We start from the raw sequence: 19056 nt of genomic DNA on the forward strand, positions 1-19056 counted from the left end.
ATAAAGTCCATCTGGTTGTCAAGGGTTATCGTCAACGTTATGGTATTGACTATGACGAGACGTTTTCTCCTGTGGCAATGCTCAAGTCCATTCGGATTGTGCTTGCGATAGCAGCACATTTAGACTATAAAATCTGGCAAATGGATGTAAAGACCGCATTTCTAAATGGAGATTTAGAAGAAGAAGTGTATATGATACAACCTGAAGGTTTTATATCTGCAGATGAGTCTAAAGTGTGCAAGCTTCAAAAATCCATTTATGAATTAAAGCAAGCTTCACGGAGTTGGAATATACGTTTTGATAAGGTAATCAAAATATATGGCTTCATTAAGAATGAAGAGGAACCTTGCATTTATAAATGGGCAAATGGTTCAGTTATTATATTCCTTATTTTGTATGTGGATGACATTCTTTTAATCGGAAATGACATTCCTGCATTACAAGGAATAAAGGTTTGGCTATCATCTCAATTTGCTATGAAGGATTTGGGAGAAGCATCTTACATCCTAGGGATGAAGATCTATAGAGATAGATCTAAAAGATTGCTTGGATTATTCCAATCCACATACATTGATACTATACTGAAGAGGTTCAGTATGATTAATTCCAAGAAAGGCTATTTTCCGATGGGCCATGGAATTAACCTCTCTAAAAGGGATTGTCCGACAACCCCTCAAGAAAGAGAGAGTATGGATAGAATTCCGTATGCTTCGGCAGTGGGATCTATAATGTATGCCATGACATGTACTAGACCAGACGTGGCATACTCACTAGGAGTAGTGAGCAGAATACCAGTCTGATCCAGGTAGCAACCACTGGAAGGTTGTAAAAACCATCCTTAAGTATTTGAGAAATACTAAAGATCAATGGCTTGTCTATAGTGATTCTAACTTAAAACTTGAGGGATATACTGATTCAAGTTTTCAGTCAGATCAAGATGATAGCAAGAGCGTGTCAGGATGTATCTTCACTCTTAAGGGTGGGGCCATCTGCTGGAAGAGTTCCAAGCAGCATACAGTGGCAGATTTTACATGTGAAGCAGAATATATCGCAGCATCTGATGCCGCCAAGGAAGCTGTATGGTTGCGGAAGTTCATCACCGAGCTTGGAGTGACACCCTCCATTGATGGTCCAGTGCCTGTATTTTGTGACAATACTGGGGCCATAGCTCAAGCAAGGGAACCTAAAGCACATCAGCGGACCAAGCATATTCTACGTCGCTACCACCTGATTCGAGAGATCATCGATCGAGGTGATATTGATCTTCAGAAGATTGACACAAAAGAAAATCTGGCTGACCCATTTACCAAAGTCCTCGGCATCAAAGAGTTCGACGAATACAAGTCGAAGATGGGTATTAGATACTATGCCGATTGGCATTAGGCTAAGTGGGAGTTGTTGGGATTTGTATCCTAAATGTCAATCGTCAGCATATTGATGATTGAATTTTGTAAATGAATTGACAAATTAATAAAGTGTTATTTGGCATTATTCATCATTTCATCTTCAAATGAACTCTTATATGATGAAGTCCTTAGGACTTATGTTATGATAAAGGAGGATTTATCTTTGAGTCCTTAAACTTTTTCGCGACCAAATGATATGTTGTTACTAGGACGACAGCATTATCGAGATTAGGTCGTTGTGTGACATATACGTTGGTTGTCCTCTTAACCAAGGAGTGTGGAGACACTGGTATGCCACACAGGTGAAGTGTAGGAGTACATTTCACTGAACGTGACCAATTCCGAAACGCTCTACTGTCGAGAGATGTTCCGAGTGGATATGGGTATAATGTTAGATGTATGCCCTAGAAGCCAATTTTTGGCTAACACATTATTAATTCTGGGACATAATTTGTATTTGATTTTATTATTGAATAAATAAAAGGCATCTTTTTCATTCATATTGATTATGTGTTTATGAATCGTCCAAGAATTAATAAGATAATGATGCATATTCTTAAGAGTTAAGAATTTGAGCCATGCATCATTAGTAATTAATTTCTGAATGCTCCTGATCGATGGATCATCACGAGGCCAGTGATCGATCCGATGAGATCAGTGCACACATTACTTTTCTTATGGATGGACGAGACTCGAGTCCACGATGTGGGGACACTGAAGTAATAGTGCAGGTGCTTGTTAGAGAACAAGGGTACTGAGCGTGACCAATACAAGAAGTCACTTGGATGTCTATCCACTCGTCAGTGACTTGCTTGATGTTGCAGTAGTGTGACTGGTCCTTTGACCTGCGGTGCTTCGGCCACTTACAGTGAGGTTATTGTAGTTTGACTACACACATACATGGTCTCTAGTCATATGGGTCCATGCAGTGTAGATTGGCTGCAGTAGGTTCACTGTAGGAGTAGGGTATGCACCTATAAGGAATCTATCGACCTTGATAGATAAGGAGAGATCCTATGTGATTTATAAGACTGAGTTCGTGAGACCTCGGCCGGGGCAGATTGCACAGTAGAGAAAGAGTTCTCCGCTCTCGAACTTAAGTCGAATAAATCTTCACATATGACAGACGATGGGGTTTGACGAGTTGTCCATGACCTCCGTCCTGTAGGGATCCACGATAGTAGGACTGTATCACATGATAACTGCACCTAGAGGTTCATCATTCTATTCTGCTGGGTAACCACTACATGCTGCTAGGTGTCACTGGTGGATGGTGGGACTCATAGGGATTATCTTGATGATTGATAAACCCTAATGAGTAGAGTTGGAATCGTTCCAATTCATTGAAAGGAGTTTTCAATGATATTGTTATAGAGATCACAATATATCTCACTACCAGTCAGAATAGAACCTATGGGGTCACACACACTAGAAGTATTGACCGATCCGATGGTTGAAAAAGTGATTATGAATCACGAGTAATCAATTCGATTGATAAGAAGTTGAAGAAGGAATGGGAATTGATTAATTGGACTTAAAACACAAATCCTACTTAGAGTAGGATTCCTAGAGTCCTAATTGGATTAGGACTGGGAATCCTATTTGGAGTAGGACTGGAATTCCTACTTGGAGTAGGATTCCTACAATCCTAATTAGATTAGGATTTTGAATTCATCTTTGGATTCCTACTTAGAATAGGATTCTTAGAAATCCTAATTGGATTAGGACTTCGGATTCAATTAGAGTCCTAATTGGATTAGGACTAAAATTAAAAATGTCCTAATTTGGATTAGGGTTTCTTAAGTCACAATTAATTATTAATCTAATGAATCAATAAGACTCCTAATTGGATTAGGATTAAAGAGTTCAATTGAGTCAAAATTGATTTAAGTTCTAATTAGATTAGGACTTACCTAGATTGGATCCAAATTGGTTCACCCTTGGGCTAAGCCTAATTGGATTAGGGCTTGACCACATTAGGGCATTCCAAACCCTACTAAATGTGGATTAGGGTTTACCAAGAGGGAGGGGCGCAAGCCCCTCCCCTTTTGCTTCCTTGGTGCGGCATGAAGAGAGGGGGCCGGCGCCCCCTCTTAGGAAATAACTCTAGGGCTCCTAAATTGTAGGAGCCCTAGATGGTTTTAAAAGGAGAGCAAGGGCCGGCGCCCTAGAATGATTGAATCCTCTCCCTTCTTAGCCGTGGCCTCCCTCTCCTCCTCTTTGGTTCAGCCGCAAGCAAAGGGAAGAAAAGAAGAAGCCATTGGCGGCCTCCTCCTCCTCTCTTCCTCCTTCCTACATAGAGAAAAGGAAGTAGGCTGCAAGGGCTTTGATTGATCTTCAAGTTTCATCCTTCTTCTTTCTCCTCCCAAGCACAATCAAGGGTTGATTGAAAGGGAGGAAATCAGCCATCAAAGGAAGTCTTTGCAAGGGAGCTAGCACCCCGGGAAGACTAGAGAGCTTTGATCGGATCTCTGCTTCGTGTGGATACCCGTAGAGGCCGGACACTTGAACGGCTTCAAGCGAACCCTCTTCCTAAAAACACGAACTCAGATTTGCGGTGATCATCTACCCGCACAAGGTGAAGATCTGATCTTCAAATTAGTTTAAAAAGTTTTTAATCCTTATCTATCTACGAACGGTTCATGAAACAACGTTCATGAGATGAATGTCGATCCCGCACATGCCTCTTCCGCTGCCATCTGATTTTTTTTGAATTATCAGCGGCATGGGCGGGGTTCCCAATATATAAGTTTGGCCCTCTGACCTGAGATCGCAACCTGTGACTAGCAAGCAATTCACTGTACTTTGGTACCGGACTACCTGAATTTCTAATTCAGTGACGGAAGGTCACTGGGTGCAGTCAAGTACTTGCGTAGTCAGTTGTGAGTCAAGATGGAATTGACCCCTCCTAAAAACAGGAGATAATGTCTTGTGATTAATTTAGCAAAACCTTGGCTAGGGTAATTCCAGTGAGGAGTCACGGGATATCTAAAGTTAATCACATAATGGATATACTAATTATAGGTTGACGTGAGCTCTAAGTCATCCTGGCATTAGGAGTCAAAGGGATTGAATTATACAGTAACCATAGTTCAGGATTCCAGAATATTTGCTTCGCATATATTCGGCCTATCCGGACGTTGGGTACCATTCCTAGATGGTCACATCAATTAGTGTAGGAAATTTTTCCTATACTACCGGCTTAGGTTCGAACCTATGAGGTCACACGCATAGAAGATTCCTGATTGATCAAGAAAGCTGATGAATGATTAAGAATCATTCAGGGATAATTTGGTCAATTTGATTGGCAAATTATCTTATAAAATAATTAAAGTAATTATTGAAATATTAATTAGTAATTAAATTACTAATAAACTCAATTTGATTGAGTAATTGTGCTAAGGATGAGCCAAATTGAATTGGATTCAAGTTTGGGCTCAATCAGGATTTTGACCTGATTGGATTAGGTTAGAACCAAAAAGGACTTAAGCTGATCAAATTAATTTTAAATTAATTTATTCTTAATTGGGGATTGACCTAATTGGATTAGGTCCAACACAAAGTAATTAATTCAATTTGATTGAGTTTGCATGAGCCAAAATTGAATTGGATTCAATTTGAGCTCAATGAGGGTCTGACCTGATTAGATTGGGTTCAACCAAATTGCTTTGTTTTAATTCGGGTTTGACCAAATTTGATTAGGTGCAACTCAAGGGGATTAGGCTCAGATGATGTGGCAATTATTGGTGACATGGAATTGGATTTCATGAATTTTAAATAAACCAAAATTATTACATGGCACATGGACCCATTGCTTGACACATGGCAACATTGTTTGTTTTTTGAATTTAAATTCAAACATTAAGCAATATGTTAAATGATTTTAATCACTCAAACCATCAGCCAAGGTGGCGTATGAGTTTTTGAATGATTAAATTCGAATTTCAAGAGGTGATTTCGAAATTATGAAGTGTTTTACCTTGCCACATGGATTTCAAATTCCTTCCCTCTTGCACATGTGTTTAAAATTTGAATTTAAATCAGATTTGGTTGAGATCTGATTTGGGTTGTTCCTATTCCTTTGCATGTGCCAACTAAAAGAGGTTTTCTGAAAATAAATTTTGAATTTTGAATGAAAATTCGGAGGCCATTAAAAGGGGTCAAACATGGGCACCTAAAATACATCCATTGCAGCCTTCTTCCTCACCCGCCTCCTCTTCCTCTTCTTCTCCATTTTAGATAGGGTTTTCAGGGTGAATATCTAGAAGATTCAAGATCAGATCTGAGTCCTCTACTTTTCTTACAAACCTCATCTCCATCTGCTTCAAGACGATTGATCAAGAGTTGATTGAATTCCGACGGGCAGATTTCAGCTTTCAAGTGTTCTGTAACTGCTGGCACTGTTGCGGAAGAAGATTCTTCAGAACTTTGCGTGTACTTCTCGTAGAGGCCATTCGTGTGCGTGGCTGCGAAGTCAAGAATCAGATTCACAACTTTTATCCATCATAAAAGGTATTAATCTAGCATTAATCATTTATTATGGTGTCAAGGTCTAGGTCCGATTCTCCGAGGTTTTATCCTCTTTTGGGGCTCCTCACGGAGATATCTCCAGAATCCATTCGATGGATATTCGGAGATTAATTGGAATAGAGTTCTTAAGTTTCAGATCTGATAGTTAATCATGCATAAAAGTTTTAGCATAATTGTTTAAAGAATTTCGGCATAATCCTATGTGTTTTTAATGTGCTGATTTCTAGATTTGATCTTGTAAGCATGCATGAATTAAATTGTTCGATTCATTTTTTCGCTGTATTTTTGAAATTTTAAAAGAACTACGTGTGGCTTGATTTTCCTTGTGAAGGGGTACATAGGCAACCCGATCAGGTTCAGCGATGGTTTTCAAAAAAAAAAAAAAATTCAGCATGCTAAACACCGAAGAACCTAGGAATAACTTTCATCCATCACTTGACCCTTGTTGTAGAACGATGTAAAGAGAAAAATTTAGTACTTAACTGGGAAAAATGTCATTTTATGGTCCAATCAGGTATTGTTTTGGGACACATTGTGTCACAAAGGGAAATCGAGGTGGATAAAGCCAAAGTAGAATTAATTGCCAAGTTACCACCTCCCAAAACGGTTAGGGAAGTCAGATCCTTTTTAGGGCATGCGGGTTTTTACCGCCGCTTTATCAAGGATTTTAGCAAAATATCAAAACCCTTATGTGATTTGTTGGCCAATGATACTGTTTTCAATTTTTCACCAACTTGTGTAACTGCTTTCGAAAGACTGAAGTCTGAATTGACTTCAGCACCCATCATAAGGTGTCCTGATTGGAGTCGTCCTTTTGAAATCATGTGTGATGCATCCGATTATGCCACGGGTGCTGTCTTAGGTCAACGAGTAGAGAAGCTTCCCCATGTTATTCATTATGCGAGCAAAACTCTGAATGACGCCCAACTCAACTATTCCACCACTGAAAAAGAATTGTTGGCAGTTGTTTTTGCCCTAGATAAATTTCGTCCCTACCTGATAGGATCTAAGGTTCTTGTTTATTCTGATCATGCCGCCCTTAAGTACCTTCTCACAAAGAAGGATGCTAAGGCAAGGCTCATTCGTTGGATCCTATTGCTCCAAGAATTTGATCTCGAAATTCGAGATAAAAAGAGATCTGAAAATGTAGTAGTTGACCACTTATCCAGACTGATTGTTGAGTCATCTGCAGAATCCTTACCTATATCCGAAACTTTTTCGGATGAACAACTAATGATGATTTTCCATACCAATGTTCCATGGTATGCTGACATAGTCAACTACCTCGTTACTGAGCAAATGCCCAGATCTTGGACCAAACAGGAGCGATTTCGCTTCCTAGCTCGTGTAAAGTGGTATTTTTGGGATGAACCATACTTATTTAAATATTGCCCTGATCAGATCATCCGACGGTGTATCCCCGAATACGAACAAAGGAAAGTCCTTTCCTTTTGTCATGACCACGCTTGTGGTGGTCATTTCAGTGGTAAAAAGACGGCTGCAAAGGTTTTGCAGTGCGGATTCTATTGGCCCACACTATTTCATGACTCACACGAGTATTGCAAAGCATGTGACCGATGTCAAAGACTAGAAAAAATTTCAAGAAAAAATGAGATGCCCCTGAACCCAATCTTAATTGTAGAAATCTTTGATGTTTGGGGTATTGATTTTATGGGTCCTTTTCCTATGTCATTTGGGCACCAGTACATACTCCTAGCTGTTGACTATGTGTTCAAGTGGATTGAGGCTATCGCATGTAAGACCAATGATCACAAAGTAGTGATCAAGTTTCTTAAGGAGTCTGTCTTCGCTCGCTTTGGCACCCCTCGTGCTATCATTAGTGATGGGGAGAAATATTTTTGCAATAGAATTTTTAAAGCCCTTGCTAGGAAGTACAACATCACCCACAAGGTCAGTACACTATATCATCCACAAACGAGTGGACAAGTTGAGATTTCTAACAGAGAAATCAAGACCATCCTTGAGAAAACTGTCAATCCATCTCGAAAGGATTGGTCCCTTAGGTTAACAGATGCATTGTGGGCATATCGTACGGCCTACAAAACACCAATTGGGATGTCGCCATATATGATTGTCTATGGCAAGGCTTGCCATTTACCTGTCGAGTTAGAACACAAGGCCTATTGGGCAATCAAACGCTTAAATTTCGATCTCGACAAGGCGGGAGAACATAGAAAGCTTCAGCTCGACGAGCTTGAAGAAATTAGGAACGATGCTTACGAGTGTGTTAAGAAGTACAAGGATCGCATGAAAGTCATGCATGATAAAATGATTACTCGTAAAGAGTTTCACCAAGGACAAAAAGTTTTTTTATATGATTCTCGATTACATCTATTTCCTGGGAAACTTAAATCTCGCTGGACTGGCCCATACACGGTAGAGAAAGTGCATCCGCATGGTGCGGTAGTAATATGTAATACTAAGGATGGTAGGTCCTTTCAAGTCAATGGACATCGTTTAAAACCATACCTTGAGTATCTGAGTCCAGAAGTTGAGGAGACACTTCTGACCGACCCTGTCTATCATGAATGAATTAGAATTGTCTGACTGAAGACATAAAACTTAGCGCTCTTGGGAGGCAACCCAACATGTAAATATCTTCTAATTAAAAAAAAGAAAATAATAATAATAATAATGATAATAATAATAATAATAATTCAATAAATTACTAACATGCAGGTTTGGGGGTATTTTTTTCCAAGCTTCAAGTTATTAGCCATATCAAGGTCCAATATCAGGTAATGTCTATCCTCTGTCCTCTTTCTGCTTTAAATTTTCTTTAACATTGAGGACAATGTTAGATTTAGGTTTGGGGGTATTTTTAAGCATTTGGAATTTTATAGAAATAAAAAAAAGTTTTTAGTTAAAATTTTTGAAAAAAAAATTACAACACACAAGGTATATAAAATCTAAGAGCCCAATAACTAGTCAGAAGTAGTGCAAAGTGAGTTCTTTTTATTAAGTTCCTTTTAGTGAGTTGTAAGCTAATTAGTGCTTTAAATTTCACAACACATCTGGCCTGCATTTTCTAAGGTACAGGTTCGACATTGTGTTGAGAATATGGTAGCAACCTCAAATCCTGATGAACCATCTTTTTCTAATTCCAAAAAAAAAACTATTTGGTGGATTTAGTCAGGTACATCGAAAAGGGCTACCTATTGTCAAATGTCAGCAGGCTTGTGATAAGGAACCCGAGCATAGGTTCGTAGGAGAGTCTTGATGCCCGACACCTCATGTCAACTGGTGTGAGAATTGTCGACTAATTGCTCGCTACATGGAGGAATCATCACAGGAGTAAAAGTGCACAATATAAACATTTTCATGTTTCAAAAAAAACAAAAAAAATGAAAAAAAAATGTATATTGACCTTAAGAAAGACAATAGTGTGGCCGTCGTTGTAAAAATTCGAGTAAACTGGAATATTACATATAAAGCCCATGAGGTATTAAAGTAAATATCCACAGCTCTCGAAATCCTGCAGATAAGATGATTTTGAATCAGCAAATAGGTCTTGTCCGACCAATTCTTGAAAACTACTAATATTAGCAATATTTTGGAGATCCAAAACCTTAGCTTGTGCATGGTCCAAACTTCACTGAGCACTCAAGTATAAATAAGTCTTACAACTCCCTAACGGAAACTTAATGACTTCAACTTAAATTGCATACTAACCTAGAATTTGGGCTACTTAGTAATTAAAACCTTGTGTGCTTTTGAAATTCTTATCAGTCATGTACTTGAAATTAGACTTTCATTTCACAAACCAAATGTTATTTTGGGATTGAAGTTTGTGGGTAACTTCACTGCAAACCCTCACGAGACAACACTCGTCCACTAGGGTAACCTAGGGGTTTAACGGCTTGTTGCACGTGCTAAGTGCAATTGTAATACTCTACGAAAGTGAGTATTTATCTAAGTTCATGTATATTTATATATATATAATAAATAAAATTTTTGCACTCTCATTTTATCATTGTCGCACTAAATTGCTAGAGACTAGCAATAAGCTGGTTGGGGGGTGTGATGAGAGCACAAAAGTGCAATCATCAGACCATTTTAATTAGTATTTTAGCTAATCATTAATAATAAAATTAACTAATTAACGTGGTATTTGTGTTTGAGTGCAGTAATCCAAGAGACCCAATAACATTGGGTTTAAGCCCAATGCCCTGCAGCCCGAGCTCAACAAATTCTCCAACTGCCATGCAAGCATGAAATCTCAGCCATCCAGCCAATCATCAACAACCCATTCCATGATCCCCTGCTCCCATTTCTTTCGCCCGTGATGCAGAAACAGCTCCCCATCCTAGCGTATCACACATCCCGGCAAGCTCCATTCCGAACCATCCCACGGCCAAAGAAGGAAGGCCACATCCCCAGCTTTTTCCATTTCCACCGATCCCTTCCTCCACATCTTCCTCCCAGCATCTTCAACCGTGCCAGCAACCGTGCCAGCAACGCCCGCGTTCTTCACGCGCTGCCAGCATCCCAACCGCATCCCAGCAAGCATGATTTCCAGCGATCTACCAACGCCCATCAAGCATCTTCCGGTGATCCCGCAAGTTCCAGCATCCTCCCCTCTTCCGGATTCCAGCCGTGGCATCCGTCTGAGATCCCAGGCGCCCATCAAGCCGTGATTGGCTCCTCCGGCTTCAGCCCCTCCTCCGCGTCTCAAGCCATTCCGGATTCCCAGCATCCACCGCATCCCCAGCTCCTTCCAATCCGATGATCCCGAAATCCCCACCTTCCGCTTCCGTGCTAGCACCGCGTCCGTGAATGGCGTCCTCCGCGTTCTCCTCCTCGTCCCAGCAACCTCATTCTTCACGTGGTGAAAATCTTCCATATTCACCGCATCTCCAAGTGTTATAAGAAGGGGGGAAGAAGGCAGGCAGGTGCGCTCGGTGGAGGCAAAGAAACAGGGGAGGAAGGCATGCTCGGTTGGGGTGGAGGCCAAGAAACAGGGGAGAAAAGGATTCTCGGCTGGTTCAAAAGGGAGATGAGGGCTCTGTTTTGAGGAGAGAAAGAAAAAAAAGAAACAGAGGAGGAGCTCTGTTTTTCGAGAAGAAGGAAGAAAAAAAAAATAATAATATTTTATTTTTTTAGTGTTCAACCGAGAGGGGTTACTTGTTCCCTTGTTTTCATTTCCTTTTCTTCTTACTTTTGTAAGCATTTTTCTTTTTATGCAAGCTATTACATTTTCTTTTATGCAATCGGTGCTCTAGGTTTTGTTTAATCTTTGCACTTTATTCTGAAATTCTTAGTTTTAAGATAACTCTGAAATTAATCTTCGCTATTCGTCTGGTGATTTTAATTCATATTCTGTCTTTAGAAATCGACCCCTACTCTGCATCCAATTTCAATTGCAAAGTTTTCTTTCTTCCCTTTGTTTATTTTCAATTAGAAAACATTCAACATCACCGGCGTAATGTTTTTCTTTCGTTATTCAAAAATCGATTTCAAATCCGAGTGAATGTTTTAATTTTTATGCAACTCCAATCGCCTCCCTGTGGATCGACCTCTTACGACTGCTATTCTTCGAGTAGAACAGGTAGAGTAAATTAAATTTAAACTTTGTTTGTCGGTTCTAACAACGATCTGTTTAGCATATTTCTAGTTAAACAGGAATCGGACGAACAGGGATCACCGAGCCCGAAATTGACTCTGGAGGGGTGAGTGGGCGCGATCTTACTTCTGGCCTCCTTCATGACCTTCGAGATGGAGGTTGTTGCTACCTTAGGCCAAACTATCTTGATGGCCTACTAGCTTGCTGGAGGAGGGACAATCCATTTTCTCAGGTCTTACATCATCATTGTGAGGGCTTGCACTTGCTAGACAAGCATGCCAAGCTGTCCCGCATCGACATCCTTAATGGCCAATGGAGGAGGCCAGATCTTAGAGGGCTGTACAAGGAGCTATTAGACTCTAGTTGAATAGCTCCTTGGTTGGTATCAATATCATCCAATCATCTATCTAGCCCCAAACACAGTTAATGGGCTGGTTAAAAGACAAAAATACCCTTATTCTTAACCAACATATACAAATGAAGTGGTACCTTGCTCTATTTCTATTCAGCCTCTTCTCTTCCTCTCTTTCTTTGATGAAGCTAAAACATGGCCTACTAGGCCTGTTGGCAACAGCCTCCATAATAAGGACTCCTTCACCCTGACCAATTGCTCCTTCTCTAGCATTACATACGATGCGAATGTCATCACCCTCGTCATCTCTTATGTTAGATCGATCCCACTACTTGTTGCTACTAGAGATTGGCTATATTGACTAGCAAATGGGCAATGCTGCATGGAAGCAAAGGGAAATTGGAGATAGTTGGCCTTAGTTTGCCATTGTTGTGCCACTCTAGCCCATGATCTTGTTGTTGTGGAATTCTACCTTATCAAGCAAAATCCTCCCTAGCACCTTCCTTAATTTGCCTCAATATCCAGTGCCCTCCCTTGACTAGCCTCTTCTCCATTCTTCTTAAGATACTAGAAAGCAATGGTGATCCCACAAAGAAGATGAAAACCAACACCTTGACCATGCTGAAATCCACCCAACGCCTCCTTCTTGTTCTCATAGCTGGACTCACTATAGTTGCACATCACCAGATTTGAGGAACTTATTTCCAGTGTCACTGCTATTCGAGACTATAATTGAACACATGGGGCACCTTACCACCACTCATGCCATTCCGGCAAGAGAAGTTGGGGAGGTGATGGCAAAATTTAAGTGCTGAAAACTCAAATTGCTAATGGCATGCAGTACAGTGCTCTATCATGGAAGTGGATGAGCTAACATATATGATCTCACTGAAGAAACCACAGAGGTTGATGCCGGCAATGAGGAGGGAGTTGAGCTAGAAGCAGCAGGTGGAGGTTTGACCCTGAGAAATGTAATTCTCAAGATAACATGGTCTAACCTCACTAACATTGATAGTGATTTGGTTATTGATGATGTGGATTAGGGTGTCAAGGTTGGTGCCCAACTCCATAGCGATGGTGACATTATCAGCATCGAAAGCAAGAAGAGGCCTAAAAAGCCATTGAACATTCTAAGGAAGTGGGGTTAGGAGGAAGTTGAGGCCACCATAAGAGAACGAGTCAAGAGGCAGGTCAAGAAAGTGAATGTGGTGGCGTTAAAGGAGCACATTTGGGTTATACACCACGATCTAGAAGGGGCACATGTTGGGATGAGAGGGTGCAATGTGGGATTAGGGGCACATGTTGGGATGAGAGCTTGTAATGTGGGATCATAGTGGAGGCAACAAGGGGGTTGTGCTACCTTCATCTGGTTCTAGTTAGCAAGAGAAAGGTAATTTAGGAATAATATAATTGAAGTTATCATATGATAATCACATAATAACTAATATACAACACTTCCTAATAGAGATGGATGGTTGGACCACATTGTCACAAAAAGGTTTTGATTGTCAATTGAAAGTTTTTAAACATTTGGGGTCAATGTATTTTTCATCAAACTTGAAAGGGTGTCACTGTATTTTTTCTAAAGTTAAACAAAATAAACATGGTCATTAAATTAGCTTCTAAAAATCCTAAACATTTAATTTAATTTTAACTAGATGAAGGATTAATAATTAATTTTTCCAAGAAACTTTGATTGTTTTACTATAGTACTTATAAGATATTGTAGAGTCATCTTGATCATTCATTTTAATATAGAGGTTGACTCTCTACCCTGATCAACAAAACTCACTCTATATAGCACCATAACATTTTCATCAAACCATCTCTCCTCTCTCTCTCTCTCTCTCTCTCTCTCTCTCCCCTCCTTATTTAATTTATGCTTGGCATCATGCCCCTCACCACCATTTTTCCATCATCCATTGGATGATGTCATCCCATTGCCATTGGTCTAGTATCACTATTAATTGTCAAATAAAACATTATCAAGATGAGCTGCCACTATCATTCATTTAGTGGATGATGATTTGATCCTCCACCACAATCAATCAATTTCTCAGATTCATTTTCCCTAGCAATGAAAAATATTAATTTAATACTATAACAAAACTCAAATTTGATCTATCTCTAATAATGGAATGTTCATCATATGTGACTTACATAGCATGCATGCTTAGATATTACTACACTTTCAGAAATATTGTCAACTAAATATTTGTTGGTTATGATTATTGACATGTATTCACTAAAATTTAGAAAACTAATTAATAGTTGGTAATCCATAATTTTGAGGGCACATATCACAAACTGGAGCTTTCCCATTTGAAAATAAGTGCTATATATAACATAAGGTGTAGCATCATGCTAGTACCACCCATTAGCATATAAATTGCATCCATATGAGTAAAATATTTAACTACTTTTAGAAGGTTTTTCTCTAATTTACAAATTCTAAAGAGTAGTTAAAGTGTATATCTTCTAAAGTTGAATGGAGACAATACTTTCTTGCTTCATTGCATATAAGATATCTAACTGTATGACAATATACATAAAATAAATAATCCAAAATATTACAGTTGTTAGCTCAATTAGTTGTCATCTAATCTCTCAAAGCAAGATATCTCGTGTTCAAACTAGAGATTGTGGCAATAATTTAAGATGTAGATATTTTGATAATTTAAGACTTCTATCTTTTGCCTTTTTTTTTTTTAAGGAGAGAGGATGCCATTTGAGAGATTTGAGAGAGAGAGAGAGAGAGAGAGAGACTGGTCGATGATGCTGGAGAAAAAGTGATGGGAGGGAACCTTGAGAAATGAAAATACTTTGGAGCCCCATCCTCATCTAAAACGCTCAAGGGATACATGTCATAAGAGGATTAATGTTTTACTTTACAACTCCCTTGTCATGTGCCATGCTAGATGCACATGCATTTCTCAATATCAAATTTGGGTTCCTGGCATCAATCATTAAGATATTTGAAAACAAGTTGTGGACTTTTGGGGGATTTTCAACTGAAATTAAGATTTCGTTCTTTGATAAGACACCATGTATGTAAATACATATTAGGTATATGCATATGCACCCACAACCACATGGATGTATACATACACAAACATTGTCAAGAATTTATAGAAAGAACTTTGGATTCATTAGGCAACAATTTTGGGACTAGCTTTTTATCTAAGCTTTGGTTTTAACCATGACCTAAGATCAAATGGAATTAATAAGAGGCATAGAGATTTTATTTTGGTAAGAAAATATCTGAAGGAGAATATTTAGACTATGTTATGTACTTGAAAAGGTGGAAAACAAAAAAGAAAATGAAGCATAAGAAGAATTAGAGGTATCTTATTTTATCCACTACTTCATCCACTCATGGTCTTCTAATCATCTTTACCAACTTTTTACACATCTCAAATAAGGACTAAAGAAGAGCTCTACATTTTAAATATCAGTTTTAAGATCTCTTGAGTTTGGAGAACCATGTGCTATATGTATGTATGTATGTATGTATGAAATTTAAGAAGAGATAGTAGGCAGCCTTAACTAAAAGTTTGTCTTTTTAGAAAAACATCAGGGATGCATCACCAACATATTGCAACCTTGAACATTTCCCCAAGAGAGCGATAACAACCAACTGAACTAAAACGAGTTATATAAAATGTTTTTATTAACAATTGTATATTGAATCTACCAACTTTAGAGGGAAAGGAGTCGCTGATGGTCTAAATTTCGCGGGAGTATTTTTTGGAGGCTGTTAATGTAGCATTGACTCTATAAAATGGTTGCTCTAAGAGAACATAAAAACTTATCGATCAATATTTTTACCAAAAGACTTGGCATTTGCATCCATGTATATCAAAAAGATTGAGTTTATTGTCTTAACATTATCCGCTCTCCACTACGCAGTTATGTGGTTTGGGTTTGCTCAGGTAAAGGACCATTCTATAATTGAGTTAGTTCACAAACCAAAATTCAAAACCAAGCCAGGCCAACCAACTAAGATTGGCTTGGTTTGGGTTAGTTCTGATGTTACCTTTTTTTTTGAATATATATATATATATATATATATATATATATATATATATATATATATTCTATAAAGAAAACTTATAGAAAATATATAATAGACGATATAAAACCATGAATAACCTATTGAACAGTACTACAAAACTTAAAAGCTGAAAAATGAAAAACTGTCTAATATATGACATGTAATGACAAAAATAAAACCAATATTCTATTCAACAAAACCAAAATTAACATTTCTAAGTCTTTCATCCTGCAAATTATGAGGTGAAAAATAAATTGAACATGAGTAAACCAAGCCTAGATCTAGCTTGATCATTTTATAATTGAATTGAGCTTGAGTCATTTTCGAGTCGTACTTATGGTCTTCACAAACAACTCAGTTAAAAGATCTAGTGGGAGCTTGAGATCTTTCAAAGCTTATGTTTACATAATTTGAGTTAATTATCTTGATTAAAATAATATATATTTTACAAAATTATGTTTTGAGATTAATTGATAGTTTTTTACCTGATTGGGGAGAATGACGTAGTCGTCTCAATCTACTCAACTCGAATATTTTTCTAAAAATAAAAAAAAATAAAAAAAAAGTTGATGAAAGTAAGGTCTAGATCTCTCTTTATTTCTTTAATAAATTATAAATTAAGTTACATAGTCTCTATTTATACTAATGATGCCTGTTCTTGCACATTTCAGACTTGAATGTATCTTTTACGAAATAAATATGGCTAGTGGAAATAATTTTGAAAAACTTAAAATTTTTTAGAAGGTAGATCTTGACTTTTATATCGACCTTGCCTATTGCCGCTTTGCTTAACTTTTCTCAGATTAGAATATATATCTTGTTAAAGTCTTTCTTATAAAGAAATCTTTTGCATTGACTGTCTTGTTTGTGGCTTAAATAATAGAAAATGATCTTTATCGCTCGGTGCGCCATATGTTTAAGAGGTAGCAACACATTGTGGAGCTTGAAAGTGTATCCAATTAAAAAATAAAAAAAAACCTCAACTGAACGTTGCAAGTTATAGCCTCCGAAAATTTGGCATATGATTTGGCTTTTCAATTTGGTGGATCTCACCCCTAAACTTGTTTAGTTCTTCCTATAGTGGCCAAAGTAGTGCACATCGATTTTAGTTATCATTTTAGATCAATTTTAGTTTAGCTCTTTGACAAATTGGGTGAGCTAAATTTGGATCAAATTTTCAGCCAAACACACAGAGTGGGTAGAAAGGGTGTTGATCGGTGGGGTAGAAGTAAGGAAAGGTCTCCTGGAATTTAGAATTTAGGCTAATGCACTATTTCTCCTTTCACCCTCAAACAAATAAATATGAGGCTAAATTTTATCAATAGTATAATATCAAACAAATCTTAAAATATAATACAACATTAAAAATATAATACCATATAATATATGTAATATAATGTAAATTGATACTTGATCTTGAATGGAATTAAATCATTTGATTTTTCTAAACAAGAAAAAATAAACCTAGCAAAAACTAAACCTAGCTATGAGGCTTGTCCGAACGTCACATTTCTACCAGCTAAATGACATGCATATGGGCTCCTCCCCTTGAGGATCCCACACAATAATGCGGTTTTGGACTTGGGATGACAGAAAAGTGCTCGTTGAGTGGACCATTTGTTGCTCATGCCTTTTTTTGTTGTTTTTTGACTGCCTCTCCGACTTGGAATGGCGTGGCCACCAAGCGCCAACGCGATGAATCGATGGAGCACTTCGTGCCAACCCACCACCAAGTGTCCTAATGTCTTTATGCTGAATATAATACATTTTCTCTGGATAAGAATGGGACACACTTCATGAACAAAAAAAGAAATTAAGACTATATATTAGAAAATATTGTAGTTTGGCTTCCGCTGTAATTGCTACTTCTTTTACTCCACATGCAGTGCACCATACCCATCACATCCATTTATTTATGGGAACACCATTCATCAAGCACTTATTTCAATACCCTGAATGAATGGCTATAATTGGCGATCATGTGATGCATATATAATTTCTCCTTCTAGTGGCATACCATACCGGATCGGACCGTGCCTAAATTCCGAAATGATACTCAAACTTTGGAAAAGGCAGGTATATTGATGTAAAATTAGCTCAGTTTATCTGTTAAAATCTAATCATGAAGCACTCTTGGATGGGATCCTTTGTATTATAAACCATCACAAAGCCAGAAAAAGGGATTTCTTTTTGAGAAGAAGGAAATAGGATTCTTAACTTCGATCCACAAACTCAAAGAGGAATCTGGGATTAAAAAAAGGCATACCTGGATTGGAGTGGCCGTTTTCCAAGCCGAAGGCCATAGGGAAATTGACCAACGGCAAGTCAGCAACAAGGCTTCCCTACAAACACCAGGAGAGGAAATGAGAGCTCCGCCCGGATCAGGAGGGAGGTGCTCTTATAGATAAGACTTGTAGGTGGTGGGGTCTTCATATAATATAATATAATATAATATAATATAATATAATATAATATAATATAATATAATATAATATAATATAATATAATATAATATAATATTTTATATTATATTACGTTACGTTATAGTAGGCATCGTCACGCGTTCTTATAGATAAGACTTGCTTAGGTTGGTGGAGTTTTCATATATTATATTATATTATAGTATAGTATAGTAGGCAGAGCCAATTGAGTACTGGTGGACGGCAATCCGTCACCCGTGGAATATACATGGCTGAGAAGAAGAGGGAAGGAGTCCTTTAAATTCGCACTCCTCTGGCCCTTAAAGAATAAGAAGGATAAATTTGTATTTCTGTAGGACGATGACACCGATAATAATGAAGAAGAAGAAGAAGTAATATCACACTAAATATGAATACTTCATCGACATCATGGAAACCTTATTGCTGGCAACATAACATAATTTAATCTACCTAGCATTTTGAGTTTGATTAAGTCTATGCACAATAGCTCACTACTCTAATTACCTTAGTCAAGAACATAATTAGTTGGTGACTGTAATTCATGTTCAATTATTTGATTCTTTAAACCAATAAGTGTGAGAATTTAAATATTTAGAGGATTTAAACCTTGCTTTTCTCAGTTCAATAATGAGGCTTGATTTGGTTGACATCAAGGAAATCTTATTGCTTGCAACATAACATAATTGAAT

At 37.9% G+C, this 19056-nt stretch overlaps 1 pseudogene; it reads right to left on the minus strand.

Annotated features, from left to right (window-relative positions):
* LOC120107993 overlaps positions 1-18301 on the minus strand; it is an 88870-nt pseudogene extending 70569 nt beyond the window's left edge.
* Positions 18302-19056: the final 755 nt, after the last annotated feature.

The sequence above is a fragment of the Phoenix dactylifera genome, unplaced genomic scaffold (genome assembly GCF_009389715.1).
Source record: "Phoenix dactylifera cultivar Barhee BC4 unplaced genomic scaffold, palm_55x_up_171113_PBpolish2nd_filt_p 001113F, whole genome shotgun sequence".
In the NCBI taxonomy this organism is placed as follows: Eukaryota; Viridiplantae; Streptophyta; class Magnoliopsida; order Arecales; family Arecaceae; genus Phoenix; species Phoenix dactylifera.